We start from the raw sequence: 18,554 nt of genomic DNA on the forward strand, positions 1-18,554 counted from the left end.
AAAGAGGGAGCTCTTCTTAATATTTTGACACCAAAATCATGTCGATACACCTTACCGACTGCGAGTAAAGCCACCCACGCTTTAACTTGACAGAGTGTACATATTTTTCTTGCTGTGTATTTATCCCTTAGAATTAAAAATTCATCTATTTTTTACACAAGTCGTCTTTTTTTGTTGAAAAAATTGGTTTCTGTGGTGGGAAATTCATTTATTTGGTAGAAAATTAACTCTTATATTTAAAACTTGTTTCATTTGATTGGAAACATTTTTCCTATATCTGCTATCCCTGTAAACATTATCTATTTTATGAAAAATTTTTTCTTCTTTTTGTAGAAAATCCATCTTATGGGTTTAAAATTCAATTGCTAAAAATTAATAGTTTCACTCAATATTTAATTTTTTCAGTTTAAATATCAATGAAATGTTGTTGTTGAAAAATTAATCACTTTGTTGAGAATTGCAGTATTATGTTAAAAAGTTTTCTTTGCATCTCACAGTTCCACCCACAAGAAACCTCTTTCGGATGGAGGCCATGGTTGAGTTGGAAGTAATAATAGGACCTATGGATGTTCGTTTTTGTTAAAAAAATGGATTCCGAACCGGATCATAAAGAATCGATTTTCTGAAAAATCGGAACGAAAAAATCGATTTTATATGAATCGGGTGAAAAAAATAGTACACAATTATTAGACTTCCGTTTCTGGTACTGATCGCGAAAGAACTCTTCTTTGTCAAGTGGTGTATTTTTTACTTTAGTGAAGGGAATGAGGCTGCGTGGATGCAGAAAATGCAGAGAGTGCGGAGATTGAGTGTAAAGGAAGAAGAGTGGAAACGCCACCGAGCTTTGGGCAAGGTGGGATGTCGACATTGCGAAATCCGCAAACTGGCGCCAGAGAGCAGCAGTTACTGGACGATCTCACAGAATAGAAATCCGTAGTGGCAACAACAGCTGACGTTGCTGAAAGCCTGCTCAGTGGGGAGAAGGGTGACGTTGATTGCAGTAACAGGAGCGGTGAAGGTGTTCGTACATGAAAATCCGTGTGCAGTATGATGGAAAGAGCTCACGCCCGAGCCGGCCGTGTACGCACACATAGTATTAACCAGTCGCGTGCGATCTGTCGCGCTGCTGCAGTGTGGGCTGGCTATATACCGTTTACATATCGGACTGCCGCTCGAGAAGCAAAAGTTTTCGACGGTGCCAATCTGGTTTCAGTGCCGGACCGATAAGTGAACGGTAGCGCGACAGATCGCACGCGATTGGTTGGCGCTCTAGGTGTGTACATGGATGGCTCGTGCGTGAGGCGTTTCCAGCATACTGCACACGTATTTTCTTGTGCGAACAGCTCGAGAAAAGACTCGAGAAATCGACCCGAGAGGGTATGGTAGCGGACTCAGCTACGGGTAAGCAAAGCGGAAGACCCTTGAATTAATAGTGCTTCAACAAGCTAGGCAACGTGGGTTCGAACAGAAGAGATTGTATAGTATGAATAGGGATAGGCAGCGAAACTATTTTAGAGGGAAAGTAGAAAAGGTAAGAGAAAAATGGGAAAATTGGGATAACCGCTAGAAGGAGGAGAAAGACAAGGTTTGGGATAAGCTAAAGAGCATTGAGAACAAACCGAAAGAGGTTGACGAACAGAGATCTAGAGAGATAAAATAGTTGCAAGAGCGGGTATATAATCTATAAATTAGGAGTGAGCATATGTGGAAAAACAGAGAATGAGTAAATAGTGAAAGGGAATGAATAGAACGTGCAAAGTGAAAATCAAAGATTAAAGCAAAGACTGAGTGAGATTGAAAGAAGATTAGAAAGAGAAGAAAGGGCAAAGAGAAGAAAGGTCGAAGAGAAGAACTACTAGTAACCGAGTAGTTGAGGGTAGAAAGTAAGGGTAGTAGTAGGTAAGGGTAGAAGGAGTCAAGCGAATTGGAGGGATGAAGGAAGGTGAAGAAGGAATGTTTTTAGTAAAAGTTGGGAGTCAGGAGGAGAAAAAGAAAAATATGGAGGGAACAAAATTATTGGGAGGAAGAAGGGAAAGAATTGAAGAAGATCTTACATGGAGGGAGAGGAAGAGGAGATGACAAATAGAGCAGCGGGCTTGGGTAGAGAGGAAAAAGGGCCACATATGATGGATAAATGGGAAGAAATGGTGATGGCATGAAAAATGAGAAGAATTAAGGAAAAAAGAAAAAATTTTAGATAAAGGGAGAAAAAAGAGAGAGAAAAAACAGTTTATAGATACATTTGAGTTGTTTACTAATGGCAAAGGGGGAAGAAAGTGATGGTACAACGTTAAGAAAGATTAGAGCTGGAAAAATCAAAATAAAGGTGGTTTGTATGTACAGAAGAAGAGGGGAAGAGGAAGGTTGGGCAGTAATTAGTAGGTAGATGGAGGAAAAGAAAGAAGAGTTAATTTTAATAGGATGTGATTTGAATGCATAGACTGGTGAGGGACTTGGAATGGAGAAAAGGAGCATATGTAAGGTATTCCAGACATAGGGAGATAGACAGGCATGGGAGGAGATTACCAGACATACTAGAAGAAATAGGATGGTCTATATGTAATGGCAGTATGAGAGGAGATGAGAAAGGAGAGACCACACTTGTGGATAAGGAAGAGACAGTGATAGACTACATCTTGGCGAAGAAAAGAATGAGGAATTAGATATGCTGTATGAAAGTGGGTAATGAGATTGGGGTCGAGCACTTCCGGGTGATAGCTATACTGAAAGGTGGTGGCCAGAAGCGAGGCAGTTAAAGAAAGAAAAGAGGGGGAAAAAATCAGGTTTACAAAAGAGGAGGGAGTAGTCTCATTAATGGAAAGATGAAAAAGGGTCGATTGAGAAGGTAAGAGATGAGATAGGTACAAAAACAGAAAGAGAAAAGAAAGACTCGTGGGACGAGGAATGAAAGGAGAGTAAAGAGTGCCTTTTGAGTCCGCTACTGTTTAATATGCTATTGGAAGATCTGAAGGTGAACGTGGAGAGGACCCAGGTGATGTGCTTCAGAAGTAAAAACTCCGTAAAAGATAACATTTGGAAGATTAACGGACAAACAGTGAAAGGGGTGGAGGAGTTCTGTTACTTAGGTTTTTATTTTGAGGCAGGAGGGGAAAACGAGCTGCAGGTGAGGAAAATAATTGAATTTGCGAGTGGAGTGATGGGCCAAGTATGAGGCATATGAAAGAGAGGAAATTTGGGAAAGTCAAAATGGGAGCAAGAAAGAAGAAAAATAAGGAAGTTTTGTAAGATACGAGAAGGGGTTATTCAATAGCAGGACATAGAGTTAGAGCTATCAGTTAAACTAAGGAGAAAAAAGATTAACAAAGATTATAAATGCGAGGTATAGTTGATGGTATATGATATTCAAAGGGTTAATTGACTGTCGACTTCTGTAATGGAATTTTCATTTTTGGAGGCAAACCTAATTATTGGGCAGAAAAATGCATTTTTATATATACAGAGGCGCTTCTTTATTAAATTTGTTTACAACAATCAAAAAAATTATACTTCAGTACTTGATTTCAACGAAACATTAATTTTACTCGATTTCGCGGGAAAAACGTGATGAAAAGAACTTTCGGGCTTCAATGTACAGCAATAATCGATTTTGTCCATAAATTTGTTTATAACAATTTAAAGATTGCGAAAACTTTATCTTAGTTATTAGGATTTGTTAGTAGATTGTAAATCTATCAGTTTTTGACCTTTTTGAGGCAAAATGAATGAATGCTACAGAACAGCCAGTTCAATTATGAATTTTTTTTTTGGCATTCTGCAACTTGAATTACAAACGAACAAAGCCTTTTTAACAAAATCTCCCTCGACAGACCTCTTCAGAATGGAATTAGCTTTAATTTAATAAAAAAGATGGAATCGGATGAAAATTGAAGCATCTGAATCGTTTTGTACCCCAATTTTCTAATTCCCCGCCTTGTGTGACGTGTCGTTCATGCACGAACCCATAAAGCCAACCAAGTGTCTACAACCTGCCAAGCTGATTCCGCCTGGGCGATGACGCACATAAGTACACCTCTATCCACACCAGCAGAGGTTAAGTGAAATTTTGGTGGAAGAAGTTCATTTTTATACACCAGTCTCTAACTCGTATACTTATTAGTTTCTTAAACGGATAACAGCCCACCCAGCAGTGGTTAGTAGAAGGATGCACGGTGCTTATCCCTAAGACCGGGGATTTGTCAAATCCAACGAACTAGCAGCCCATAGCTGGTTTAAACGCCAGCTCAAAGCTATTGGCCAGCACCCTGAAAGAGATGATATGAACATCTACCGAACCGATATTGAGTGCAATAGTTTAACAACGCGGATGCAAGAGAGGACTGCCAGGTTGCAGAGAGAGCCTATTAACAGACAGGTGTATTACCCAGGATTCCATCAATTATGGACGATATCTATCCATGGCTTGGATTGAATACTGAAAGTTATTCGATAACACGAATTAAAAGCTACTTATCAAATTTTTTGAGTGCCTGGAGGTGCATCCAAAAATGGGGAGATGTATAAAAGAGCTTACACTCTTGTGACGCACAAGATTTGTTGTAAAGTCTGACAAGAGACAAGTGACTACCAGCTATGTCACATATAAGAGGATAGTTGTCGAAGGTGACTCTTTAAGTTCGATACTTGTCTGCATCTGAAACTTGTCTCTATCTTTAGGGCTCTGAGGTAAAAACTGTGCATACCTATAAGACCCGTCGAACAGAAGAGAATTTAAGGACAACCACATTTTATATATGAACGACCTTAAAACTGCGTCAACCTATTTAAAGAAAGACTATAAAATACATAATTGCTTAAAGATCAGGATCTTAATCTCAAAGAGGGAAATACCATTCGACATCTGCCTAATGAACACACATATGCGTATCTTGGAATACCGCAAGTGAAAACCCAAGATGTGCGTGCGTTAAAAACGGCTCTTGAAATAGGTATCGCAAATTCTCAGCAAAATTTGGGCGCACAAATTATCTGCATAGAAAAAGATCCAAGCGCCCAATATTCTGGCCATCCCTATACTGCTCTACACGTTTTCTGCAGTAAAATGGAACATCGTTGAGTTAAAGCAACTTAAGCGAAAAACACGCAAGATGATGACAATTCATCAAAGTCATTATCTTAGATCTTCCGTACCGCGTATATACTTCCCTCTAGAAAAAGTGGGTAGGAGAATGTTAAGTTGAGAGTGTCTTCATCGAAGAACGGTTCTAGCTACAGCATGCTCAGTTCTAAAAAGCATAGTTTTGTTTATGCAACTCGTGCATCAATATAAAGTCGTAAATGTAGCGGCACTTCTATACCTTGACGCATACAGAACCGGGGAGGAGCTTGGTTTTCCATTTCATTCTAGTGACACTGCACATGGCCTAGCATCACTTACACCTGAAGTACTCGAAAGTCGTTTACTGGAAGCAGAACATCCGCTTCTACTAAGAGAACATGAGAAAAAAACCCCTTCATAGTAATTTCCATGGCATTATACGTATATAGACTTTTTCTGCCTGTCAATTCGGCGTTATAGACACCTTAGTTTGACGTGAGCACATAATGAATGTTCCGGTAGCCGATATCAACCGCTGAACGTGAAAGCAAGAGCCAAAAACGATTGGACATGTTTTCAGAGGATGCTCGAAATATGCACGCTTCGGGTACATAAAGAGATACAATGCGGCTCTGAAAGTGTTATATTACCATCTACGACATTTCAATCATGTTCATCTAATCCCTGTCTTGCCATACAACCAGTGGAAACTGAAGTCCGTTGTAGAGAATGATCAGTGTAAGATCTACTGAAATTTTTTTAGTATACATTATTCTACGTAAAAGGGCTACAAAACCTGATATTTTACTCCCAGATCTCAAGACAAAGATAATTTACGTGATTGAATTCTCAGCAGCAGCCGATAATAATATCCCGGCAAAGGAGGAATAAAAACGGGAAAAATATCAAGTTCTACTTTTCGAGCTAAGCAGGCTGTACCAACGCATCTGTTCCGTCAACACTCTTTCTCATAACATTGCACAAAGGTTGGTTGCTCTAAAAAAGCACCCAGAGTTGAAATCTTCAGTTCGAACTGTGCCGTATGCCGTGTGAGATAATCTGCGGCTGGAGACCGCACTCTAAGGAACAGTGTTGTACAAAATCGCTTGCGTGAATTTCTCGTTCTTGCTTACATTCTAGGATTGACGGAGTATAAGTGGAGGACGGAAATGTTCCGGTTGCATCGGAATTGATTGCCTTAAGTAACCATGATTGTAGCTTCTGGAGCCCACAAATTTTCTTACAATGAGAAAGCTGCTTTTTTACTTTTTTATATTTATATCCATTATATCTTAGCTTGCAAAATATATATAGAGAAGTACTTCATAAGACTAGGCTATGTTGACCAAACTTTCGACGAGCGCGACAGTGAGAGATGTTTGGCGAAACATATTATCTTAAATGAATTTCCGACTTAGGGAAACCTCCATAAAACTGAACAAACAAATTTAATATATAATTCCTATGTGGGAGTCATTTTATTATTTGTAATTCAGAACAATGACATTGTGTTCATAATCAGTGACAGATATTTCTTTTCCAATTACCTGTTTGTGCCCCATAATAATATTAAGAATGTTTTTTAAAACAGAAAAACTGGCTTAGACCTTAATAGCTCCAATTTCTAAATGGAGCAGAATAGGGAAATTTCTGCACGGGCTTGTTCGAACTTAATTAACCCTCAGTTCTTAGTATACTATTTTTACATCTTGTAACGAAGAAAAAGTTATAGTTCATATATGTAAGTAAATACATCAAAATAAATAAATACATGTAAGTCAATACTGAAAAATTAAATCAACAAACGACTTAACCGCTGCTTTTTTGTCAGCACTTTCTATTTATAGGCCACTTATCGCTGAATGATTTTTCCTCTTCCTTCTCTAGTGGCCTTCATTATTACAATTTTCTATAATCTGACTATTCTCTTTGGATTATTTAGCTATCTTATCTCTTTCCCGTGATTATCCTTTTTATACTTTAATTTTAGTTTTCTGTATCATTTTTCTCAAATTTTGTTTTCCGAAGAATTATGAATTGGTAACTTCAAGATTAAACTATTGATAAAAAAAATGTATCTTATTTAAAAATTATACACATGAAAATTGAGGAATATTTAATTGCAAATCGTCAAGCTAAAAGTAAATTATTCAATAATCGAGACATTTAAAGTTCAATAACTTTTCTTCGTTTTCTTAGTACCCAAATAAAATATACTAAGTCTCGATTTTATTTCCTCACTTCTTGAGCCAGCGTGTTAACGGATGAACAGATAGATATAAAGACTGGCAGACAGACAGACGACATCGCCAAAACTTGATTCTTTCCATCACGGGGTATCATAACGTGGAAATTCCTTGAAAAACTGAGGGGTGAAATTTCAGGCAATCTAATATTTTCTCAATTATAAAATAATAATAGTATGAAAAATCAGAATGAAAAAAAGTTGAAAAAAATAGAAGCAACATGAATTGATATTATACTAAATAGTTGTTAATAAGGCAACTAATTGGAAAAATACTTGCCTAATTTTCAACTTTCTTTCCTTTAACCGTGCGTACTAGTCACGTAGAATAAAATGATAACTTCCTAATGCTACTCTCAAAAGTTAGATTAATCATGGCCGTCCACATACAATTAGGTATTTTCACTTCAACTACTAGCTAACTGCACTTTGTTGAATACAGAATATCTAGAGGAAATTTTTACGAACGAACAGGCATCAATTAAGATGCAGACGGTCACGACTTAGTTTTTACACCCAGGCTTTGGTGGTTTGAATGTCATGCAGGTTTAGACTAACCTAAGATTTGGATATTATATCACGTTAAGTCCAATTTTTATTCCAAGGTACTAATGGACACTGGTAAATGGGAAAAAATTTAAATTGAAGTAATTATTATTATAACTTGCCTGTTTATCAATATCTATTTCAGCCAAATAACGCCCGACAAAATCATCTTGACAGGTGACTGACAGTTTGTAGATGACACTTCACGTTGCTCTAGATGAGAAAAAACAGTGTCTAAATGATGCTTTTCCCCTAGATTCTCCGAATGAACATGTGTGGCTCAAATTTGTTGCAACTCACATGAACACCGATTTCAACGTACATTGGAGGATCGAAGATTTTCTGTGTATGCTGTTACAAACTAGAGATACTGCGGCTTTATCAATTTGGGAGTTAAAAGACGCTTGCATCATGGTCCATGTAGTGTTTGTCGATTTTTAAAATTAATTTTTTTGAGAATGGCTAAAAAACTTAGTTTACTACTTTAGCATATTAGACGTTGGGTAATTACCGTTTACTGGAAGGAGTGCAAATTCAACATTCTTGTTGGAAATTGATATTTTCATTATTTTTAATTATTCATTCATATTTCTTCTTACAGAAAATTCACAGCAGGGTTGCCTTAGACTGCCATGTTTTAAGAAACCGATTCGTATTTATGTATCACTAAAGGATTACGAAAATAAAAATGGTGACAGAGTTCCATTTCGAGAAGGTGAAAAAATTACCTTAGGAGTGCATACCGTGGCCAAAATTGACTACGCTTATGGAATAGTCTTAAGCGATAATAAAGTATATCCAGTGTATGATCATGATGGCGCCAGGAAAGGATACAGGATTGGTGACCCAGTAATGCAATTTACAATAGACCCAACTCACCCTGGGTATTTTCATGTTCCTTGGGCTGGAATCAAACGTACAAAAACAGTTGCAGCCACAATTGCGAATGAGCCTGTTGTGGCTCCTAACGCTTAATAATGCTTTTAATGTGTACTGAAGGTAATACACAGAAAAAAATCGATGCAATTTTCTTGTAGCTCATTACACAGGCACACAAAAAAGTGGTCCGTCCAGTAGACTACACTACCATATCTATATGTTTTTTGAGGTCACTGATTTCGAATCCGGGGTCCAAATAACCCAATCAGGTCATAGTTTCCCAAAAAAAATGCAAAAAGAGACGTAAAAATGACGGAAACAGCGTTTTTTCTTGTATATTTTGTATAAAATTAAAAGAGTTTCATGTCCGGCCGACGTTACAACCATATCTTTATATCTTTTGGGTCGCTCAATCTGAATCTGGGGTTCCAATAGTCCCATCTTGGTTCCCTTTGGGGTGCTGGATTCGCGTGAGTCCCCTTGCCCGTCACGTTAGGGTGCTGGATTAGCGTGAGTCCCCTTGCCTCTCACGTTATGGTGCTATATTAGCATGAGTCCCTTCGTCTTTCTAGATCGAGGTGCTGTATTAGCGTGAGTTCCCCTTGCCTCACACGTTGGGGTGCTAGATTAGCGTGAGTCCTCTCGACTCTCATGATTTTATTCGACAATATCGGACTCTTTTTTTTTCAAAAGATCTACGGAGTGGGTGTCGCTTCCGTTTAGTTCCCTTTGAAACTTGATCTCGTTTTAATGACCAACAGTAGTCAGCCATCATATTAACATCCCAATGTCCCTGATGTCTACGCTCTATCTCTTTGATGTCTTGGTGAAAACGTTCGCCTTGTTCTTCACTAAAATCTCCCAGATTCTTTGGAAACTCGTCAATGTGAGAATCAAGAAAATGGAGCTTCAAGTTCATTAGACAACCCAATTCACCAAAATTTGAAACCATATCAGAAACAATTTGTTTGTAATCTGCACTTTTGTGATTGCCTAAAAAATGTTCAACAGCTATCTTAAAACTGAGCCAGGCAGCCTTTTCAGTGTCTGTCATTTTTTAAAATGAATTTCGGATCCCGCAACATTTTTCGTATTTGTGGTCCATTAAATACACCAGCTTTCAACTTCGCTTCGGAAAGTTGTGGAAATTGATTGCTCAAGTATAGAAAGCAGTTACCGTCAATATCAAGAGCTTTGACAAATTGCTTCATAAGACCAAGCTTGATATGAAGGGGTGGAATTAAAATATCTTTTGGATTGACTAAAGGTTTTTCAATTATGTTCAATTTTCCTACATCAAATGATGTTCTTTTTGGCCATTTCTTTTTTTTTATAATGCTTGATGCGTTTTTACTGTCCCATAAACACAAGTAACAGGGTGTTTTTGTAAACCCTGATTGCTGTCCTAATAAGATCCCAAGAACTTTCAGATCTTCACACAACTTCCATTCATGCGTTGAGTAGTTAATTTTTTCCAGAACATGTTTAAGAGTACTATAGTCTTCTTTCAATTCCGTAGAATGTGCAACTGGAATTGGAGCATAAACATTAGTATTGTGCAGTAATATTGCTTTCAGGCTTCGCATGGAAGCGTCAATAAATAGTCTCCAATATTCTGGTTTATAAATACCGGGTTTCATCTTTTCCATCAACCCATCAATATTATGACAGTACACCAATTTTCCCTTTTCATTAACTTCAGATTTAAAGTATTGTCTGAAACCTTTTTCTCTATTCCTACAAGAACTTATTTTTATTTTTTCAGCAAACAAATTTTTTTTCTTAAAAATGGAACCTAAATATTTCATACCATCTTTAGCAAGTCCTAGATCTCGTGCACAGTCATTAAATTCTGACAACGTAAATAACTCTGGAGCACCACGGTTTTCGCTATGTGGAAGGTACTGTTCTTCATCTTCATCGTTGTATTCATCGTCATCATATTCAATACCATCTTCGTCATAATCATCATATTTATCATTTTTCAGAATACTTTCGTCACTGTTACGTTCAATTTCGTCATCGTTTTCAACCGTATGAGTCGTCTCTCTGCTCACTGACAATTTCCTGAAGGTTTTTGAAGTATCGTTATCTTCCACTGGTTTTGTGACGCTAGATACATCAGCATATTTGACACTACCTTTATTTTTTCTATTTATTCCATTAAGATTGATCATACAGAAGTAGCAGTCTTCCTATCGCAAAGGTTGCCTCCATATCATTGGTTTTCTAATTTGGAGTGTCTTCTTATTGCCTTCATTACTTTTGTGACGAGTAAGTGACTGAAAACATGCACCACAAACGTTATGAAGAACCCAGTTTTCAGTTTGGTTTTGGACTTTTATATCAAAATAGTCTTCATACATTGATATAAGGTCATCACTAAATGATCTACGATTTACTGGTACATCAAATTTGCCACTTATAGCAAAATGCATCTGAATTTTTTTGGCATTGATTTGCTTCAAAAGTAGTTGACTGGTTGGAATTAGTGAGCTGTTTACGTGCCATAACTGTTTGGATCGTTGGATCACTATTATAGTTACCGGATATAAATAGCCACGCGAATATAAATCGCGCTCGATTTTATTTCTCGTTGTTTGATCTAAAAGCGATGAGCTGTAGACTTGAGCGAGCAAAGGGGCGTGGCCTAACGCGTGAAACTTCGACACCTTCCCTCTCAAGTCGAAGCTTCTAAAGAAAGCAGTTCTCGCACGAAAGCGTGACCTTGTATCTCTATTCCTTGCTGTCTTTTCACGGCAAAAGCTACTTATTAGATCGAGGAGCCGTTCCGTGAATTAATCTCTACCGATTTCTCTCAGTGTGGTTTGGAATTCATGGGTATTGATGGGTACATTAAGGATTTATGAAATGGATTGCCGTGAGTTCGTAGGTCTTTGGAAGTTAAGGGAAAAGAAGGATGTTTACAGCCTCTTAAATATGAAGTGCTTGACCGGTCTATCGATCATTGAACCTTTATTTAACCTATGTAAAACGCGGCAGAAGTTTTACATTTTCAACAGATAGAATTGCTGTCATTTTTGAAAATTTACGCTTCATTACGCTGTATGAATTCAGGATATGTGTTTTAAGAATTTCTGAGTTTGGGTTTGACAGATTTCGGGTTATGAATTCTGGCTTCTTTCATTTGGGCTTTGTATGTTTAAGATTGAGGTTTCCGTGTGTTTAAAATACAAATATTAACGTAGAAATTCAAAATGGCCAATTTTTGACTATAGTTATGCTTTTTACGGTGAATTCTGAACTGGCATAGTCCTTTGGACTTCGGATTCAGATTCAGCGACCCAAAAGACATATAAATATGGTTGTAAAGTCGACGGGATATACAAATCTTTTGTTTTTATACAAAATATACAAGAAAAAACGCTGTTTTCGTCGTTTTTACGTCTCTTTTTGCATTTTTTGGGAAACCATGATCTGATTGGGTTATTTGGACCCCGGATTCAGATTTAGCGACCCGAAAGGCATGAAGATATGATTGTAAAGTCGACCGAACATGAAAATCTTTTGTTTTTATACAAAATATACACGAAAAAACGCTGTTTTCGTCGTTTTTACGTCTCTTTTTGCATTTTTTGGGAAACTATGACCCGATTGGGTTGTTTGGACCCCGGATTCAAAATCAGCGACCCCAGAAACATATAGATATGATAGTGTAGTCTACCGGACAGACCACTTTTTTTGTGTACCTGTGTTATCTTCAAACCCATTTCAAACCTCATTTATTTTCGTTCTTTTGATCGATGTAAAAACTAAAAACAAAATTGGTTGCGTGCATTATTCGTAATGCTCAATATGGATCAATTCTGGTTCAATTTGTTTTCAATACACTGTACAAAAAAATGTATTGAACTGCACATCTCTGGTGGATGTAAATAAAAGGACCCTCGTATATAGGAGTAACTCTACGAAAAATTGTAAGAATCCACATAGCGATGACTTTCACAATTGCATCTGATAATATATTTCAATTCGACCGATAATTTTACACACGAAAATGTGAAATTCATTATGTTAAGGAATAAAATGAAATAAAATTTATCAGGCCGATAGGTTTCAAACACTCGAAGCACAAACTTCGTACAATTTTATGGAGATTGAAGAAACACAAGCCGGACACGTTACCACCTACCTAAAACACATAAGATACTATGGGTATTTTTTTATGTTTAAATATTCCGTAATAAAAATATGAAATATACGTTTTGATCTACCGCATTTCTTCCGTTTCAAAGGCAGAAAATGTAAAAGGAGAAATAGGAATAGCTCAAATTCGATCTATTTTTGTGTGAAAGCTGTCAAAAAAGTTGAACATAGCTGTCAATTTCCTCGCATTAGGAATAAAAATGCTCCAAAATTAAAGGATGAATGCATCGATAAACAACGAAAACGAGAGACGCTTTCATTTTCGCATATTATTTGATTAATTATTCAAAATTTTTAATTAATTATGAATAAAAAATCTGACAGTTTCCGCCAGGTTAAAATTAAAGATCTTTGATCAAATTAAAAATCTCGATGTAATTTTCAATAACAGGAAAGTGATTTTACTGAAGAATTGTATTTTTACACGCTGCGACTGAATTTTCCCTTCTGCATGTAAAGTTCGTACGAGGGAATGTGTAATTTTATTTGTATCGAGTGTGTAATATTACACTGCTGTTCGAGGATCCTTTTATTTACATAGCTAGAGGTTGTAATTTCAGATACTTTTGTAAAATCACACAGTGAAGTGTGTAATATTTACAATGATACAATATCTAATTTTCAGCAACTTTGCAATTTTACACAAATCTCTTTTGACATTGTAGATTTTGGCGCCATTTCTTTTTTTAGATGTAACTCTATTGTTTCTTTGTAGTAACAAATAATACCACGCTGTTGTTTAAATTTTGTTAGTACAACTAAACATTTTATTATAAAATTATACCTAGCACGATTATTATTTTATTTTATTTTTTTCATTCTCGTATTGAATTGAAACACGAGGCGTTTGAAAAATGTTCGCGCCTGCGCGCGTTTGTGCATGTGCGTGAGGGCGCGTGCGTGCGTAAATTAAAATTTTTTAAACATGGCGGCATTTAGGTAACGGGTCAGTCTAGTTTGAAATTAAATTTTTATTCTTTATTATTATTTTTTATTATTAAATTTAAATTCAGAAATACTGTGTAAGAATATCAAGAAAATTCTAGCACTCTATTTTTTTTCCTGAACATCACTATCTTATTCCGTCTAGCTGCTAGTATAGCGCGCTCGTCCGACCCATCTGCCTTTTAATCCCGTGACTTTAATCCTCTGCCCATTAATCACATTAAAAAACTTTAAAATCGTTTTTCTCAAAGCAACGTTTTTAAAATCTAACTTCATCGTATCTCAAAAACTAATCAACCGATTTTTATGAAACTGAGACCTCATATTGTAGACGTAATTTTCGAACGTTCAAAATAGACTGACCTCTTAATAAAATGTGATGGAATATTTAAAGTTATCGTCATATAAAGTATTAAATCTTTGAGATTTTATCAGGTTTTTTACTTCTCGTGCTTGAAGAGATTTTTTGTTAAATTATCAGAAACATAGCAACAAATTGTAACACAAAATCTGTTTAATTGGACTAGATGAATATTGATTAATGTATTAAGAAATTTTCAATTACCAAATAAAGTCATTCTATGTAGAAATGCATAAGTTTTTGTAACGTTTTTGAAAGAAAGAAAAAATTTCTTAATTTTTGGAATGTAGCAACATTGTGTATGCGTACTATATTCCTTCGTCATGGTGGGATAAATCGATTGATGAAATAAATAAACATAGTATGTCGAACGAAATTATGGTATATACAGATTTCAGAAATTTCTCATCTTTTATACGAGAATATTTTTTAGAGTTGTTATTTCCTGTATGTTATAAACGCATTCTTTGATATTATGTATGCACTATATTGCCATTAAAAGATTTAATTATATCCTTGACGTATAAAAAAAATAAATAAACAAGAAAAAAAGTTTTCATAGAATCTTTTAGATTTAGCTTCCTTTTTCTTAAAATATCCCAAATTTATTCTGTAAACGTTATTTATTTATTTCTACATCCAAAGCAATTCAGTTCAACACGGGGAGAAATTTCAAGAGATTTTATTCACGGAAGCGCGTGATTTGAGAGCTACAATTTTTACGTGTGTAAGTCTCGGAATCTATCATTTAAAAGAATAGAATTTGTGACCTGCGAGCAAAAGAGCGTACAATTTTGCCTGAAACTTACAGATCTATGCTTAATTGCTATAATGCAATACAGTTTTCCAAATTTCGAAACATGAAATTGTTTACTGATTACAGATCGTTTTCCACAAACGTATTATCTTGGAAACAAATAATGATACGAAGTTGTTTTATGGCTTAAAATGTGAAGTACTCTAACGTGATTAAAGTTCACTTTAAATAAATGAAATTAGATCAATTTTTCGCGAAATAATCCTTGAAAAATATTTTAAAATTTGATAAGAGTAGCCATACTATAAAACGTGTTAGAAATAAAGTATCCATTTCACAACAATAGCTACCTCAGAAGGAAGGGGATACCGGCTTACCCACAGGTCAATAGTTGGAAGATCAATAGACCGAAGATTCTGAAATTGAATGTATCTGTAATTTCATTTACTGCAACTGCTATTCTTAAAGTATTATTAATAAATTTCTCATGATCTAATTATCCTTTATTAATTTTTTTCTGAGTTATCCTTTTTCAGATCCTTCCTATCCAAGCTTCAAACTACGCAAAGTTTTAACCTTCGGAGTGAAGTCCAAAATATTTCTTCCTATTCGGAACATTTTACAAGTAAAAATTGTATTTTATTTTATGAACGTTGAAGATTTCAAGTCAAACTGTATAGTTGAATTTTTAAATAAGCTACATCAATTCCACCAACATAAACTTCTTTACAAATTGTTGCTTCATAAGCGAAAAATGAGATTTATTTATGAAAAAGCTGCCTAATTCAATTAAAAAATAACATCATACCCGGCATGCCCATACCACATTTAATGAAAATTATTAATTGGAAGCTTTATCTAATCTCAATACATTTTCTTATATGGGTTTCAAAATTATACACGCTTTCAATTATTACAATTTTTAGAATAGTACCAATTGAAAGCGGGAAGTAGTTTTGTCGAGCCAAAATTTAGGTGTCTGAAAAAAAGTTTTCTTTTTATTTAAAGAACTTCGGGATGTAAAACTTCTTAATTTAACGTCTGGGAACAACAAATTAGTATTGGTAAGGAAAAATTTTATTTGATCGACTTCTTCCAGACTATTTATTCGGCAATGTACAAATATGACGTTTCAATATCAGACCGATTTCCTTACCGAATTATGCTAGGTCATTACGTAGCAGTTTATAGATTAAAGTAGGAAAATGTTTGAGTCGTAAATAATTAAATTATAAGGATGACAGGATGTGTACCCTTCATCCCCATTTTAATCTTAAGGATGGAGCCGGAGGCTACTCACCCTGTCATCCTTTTTATTGAAGTATTTAACGAATCGAAAATTTTTCGATTTTAATCTATAAAATTTTTACGTAATAAACGAAGATAAGCTGATGAGAAAATCTGTCTGATTACGAAACGTCATATTTGTACATTGCCGAATAAAAAGTCTGGAAGAAGTCTATCAAATAATGTTTCTCCTTGCCAATACTAAGTTGTGGAAAAGTTAAAACAAGGGTGTTCGTGCCTTCTACACTATCTTTCTCTTGATTCAAAGAAGTGATTTTTACATTCTCATCAGAGAAAGTATTAGATTAGTGTGAAATTTGATCCCCCCCCCCCTCCGTTTTTGCCAAATGATATATTCGTATTTTTGTGACTAATTAGAGAATTTGATTCCCATATACTTTATAAACGCCTATTACTTTTATTGATATCATACTAAAACTCTTATATTGCGCCGTTTTTGGGCTGACGGTAGATGTGAACAAACCTGTTAGAGCCCGCATTAGCTTTTGTTTGTTCACGGATGAGTGTTCGCCTGAGTGACAACTGTAGTCCCCGCCCAATCTGCGCAGCTCCTGTTACACCTACCTGCGGAGCGGTGTCAATTCTCGGAAAGGCTATAGAAGGGAGGGCCATTGAAGGGTGCCACTGCATTTTTTGCGCATCACAGGGGTGCTTCTTTACGCCTCATATGAGATAAGGCACATTGGAAAAGCTGCGGGATTTAAGAAATAATATTTCTATGAATTATTGTTTTTTTAGAAAATTTCCTCTCCCACTTCAGGATCATAATTGATTTCGACAATTCCCCCCTCCAAGTCAAAATTGTCATTATCTTGGAATGTTCCAAGAAAGAATTCAACATATTGTAAATAATAGGAAAATACCTAAGTATCAGATATTAACCTCGGTGGAAGAGTTTGACTATACGAGGCTAGATAAACGATAGGAACATGCTTGCGAGGCGAAGAGAGAAAAGCAAAGCGATACGAACGAATGGTCGTAGAATTAAGGTAGTATTAAGGTGTGCTATGACGTAGTATTGAAGGATTAATTTTAGCAGAAATTCACTGAAACATCGAGGTATAAGGAAGTCAATTTTTCAGGGTCAGCAACGTGAAAAATAAAAATTTATCTATTTATACATGACATTTCTTGTATGTATAATTGATAATGAACCGTACTATTATGCTTGCAGGAAATGGCAGTTTCCTATATTGAAAGAATATGGAAATTCTTACTGTTAATCTGTTGCCATCTTTAGGGCCGATTTCACCAACTCTGATTAAGTCGTTAATCAACGATTAACCTTATTTAATTAATACTTTGTGCTCCACCATTCTTTTAATCGTGATTAGGGGAAGATAATCACGGGTTACCTTAACCGCCCAATAATGGCTGGTTATGGAGTTTAATCAATGATTAACGTAACATCACCCCGAAGTTGAAGTGCAACTGCAATGAGTGCACTATACAGGAAGGCATTATGGCTCTGTTTTACAATGATATTTTATCCTCATCTAATAATGATGAAATGCTTAACCACGTTCAGAGAAGGCCACGAATATTCAGACACAATCACCACTTCTCTTCTATTACACTTGCCACTGAAGCCACTCGTAACCTCAAACTTTGGAGATCTTATCATATGCTAATATGGCGCCGAGTGTTCATGAAGAATTTCGTTCTAATCAATCAGAGTCGCCGTAACAACAGAAAGACCTAGAAAATAGACCTTATTACGAACAAAGTATATGATTAGCTAACCAGAGGTTGAAATTGCTTGGTAGAACGCATCGCTGGTTAACTCTGATTTAATTATTGATTAAAAAATAAGCATGATTAGTTAATCATGGATTTAATCAAAGTTGGTGAAATTGGCCCTTAGTGGTCTTTCTGAGCTTTATTGGTAAATATAATGATATATCTATACATTTGAGTTCAGTTTCAAATATTATTCGGAATTTAAAATCAATTCAATAAAAAATTGTACGTCTAAAAGAGTCACTGCTTTTTAAGATTTCCCTTCGTTTCAGTATGCATACCTGTCGGGCATTTTGCGGAAGAGTGATGGTTCGAGTGGTCCATTTATTTTTTCTCCTCAAATTTTCAAACATATTTCATATCAAACAAACATGTAAATTTGTGCGAATATACAAAAAAATTCACTTAAAAAAATATATAATTGCAGGTTCCACAGGCCTCAGGAAGTTTAATAAGTATTTCCGAAAACAAAAAAAGACCATTTCGTAAATTTTATTTAGAATCGGCAATATTAGATGGATCGAGTTGTAACTTATCATTGCGCTTTAAA

The sequence above is a fragment of the Belonocnema kinseyi genome, chromosome 2 (genome assembly GCF_010883055.1).
Source record: "Belonocnema kinseyi isolate 2016_QV_RU_SX_M_011 chromosome 2, B_treatae_v1, whole genome shotgun sequence".
NCBI lineage: Eukaryota > Metazoa > Arthropoda > Insecta > Hymenoptera > Cynipidae > Belonocnema > Belonocnema kinseyi.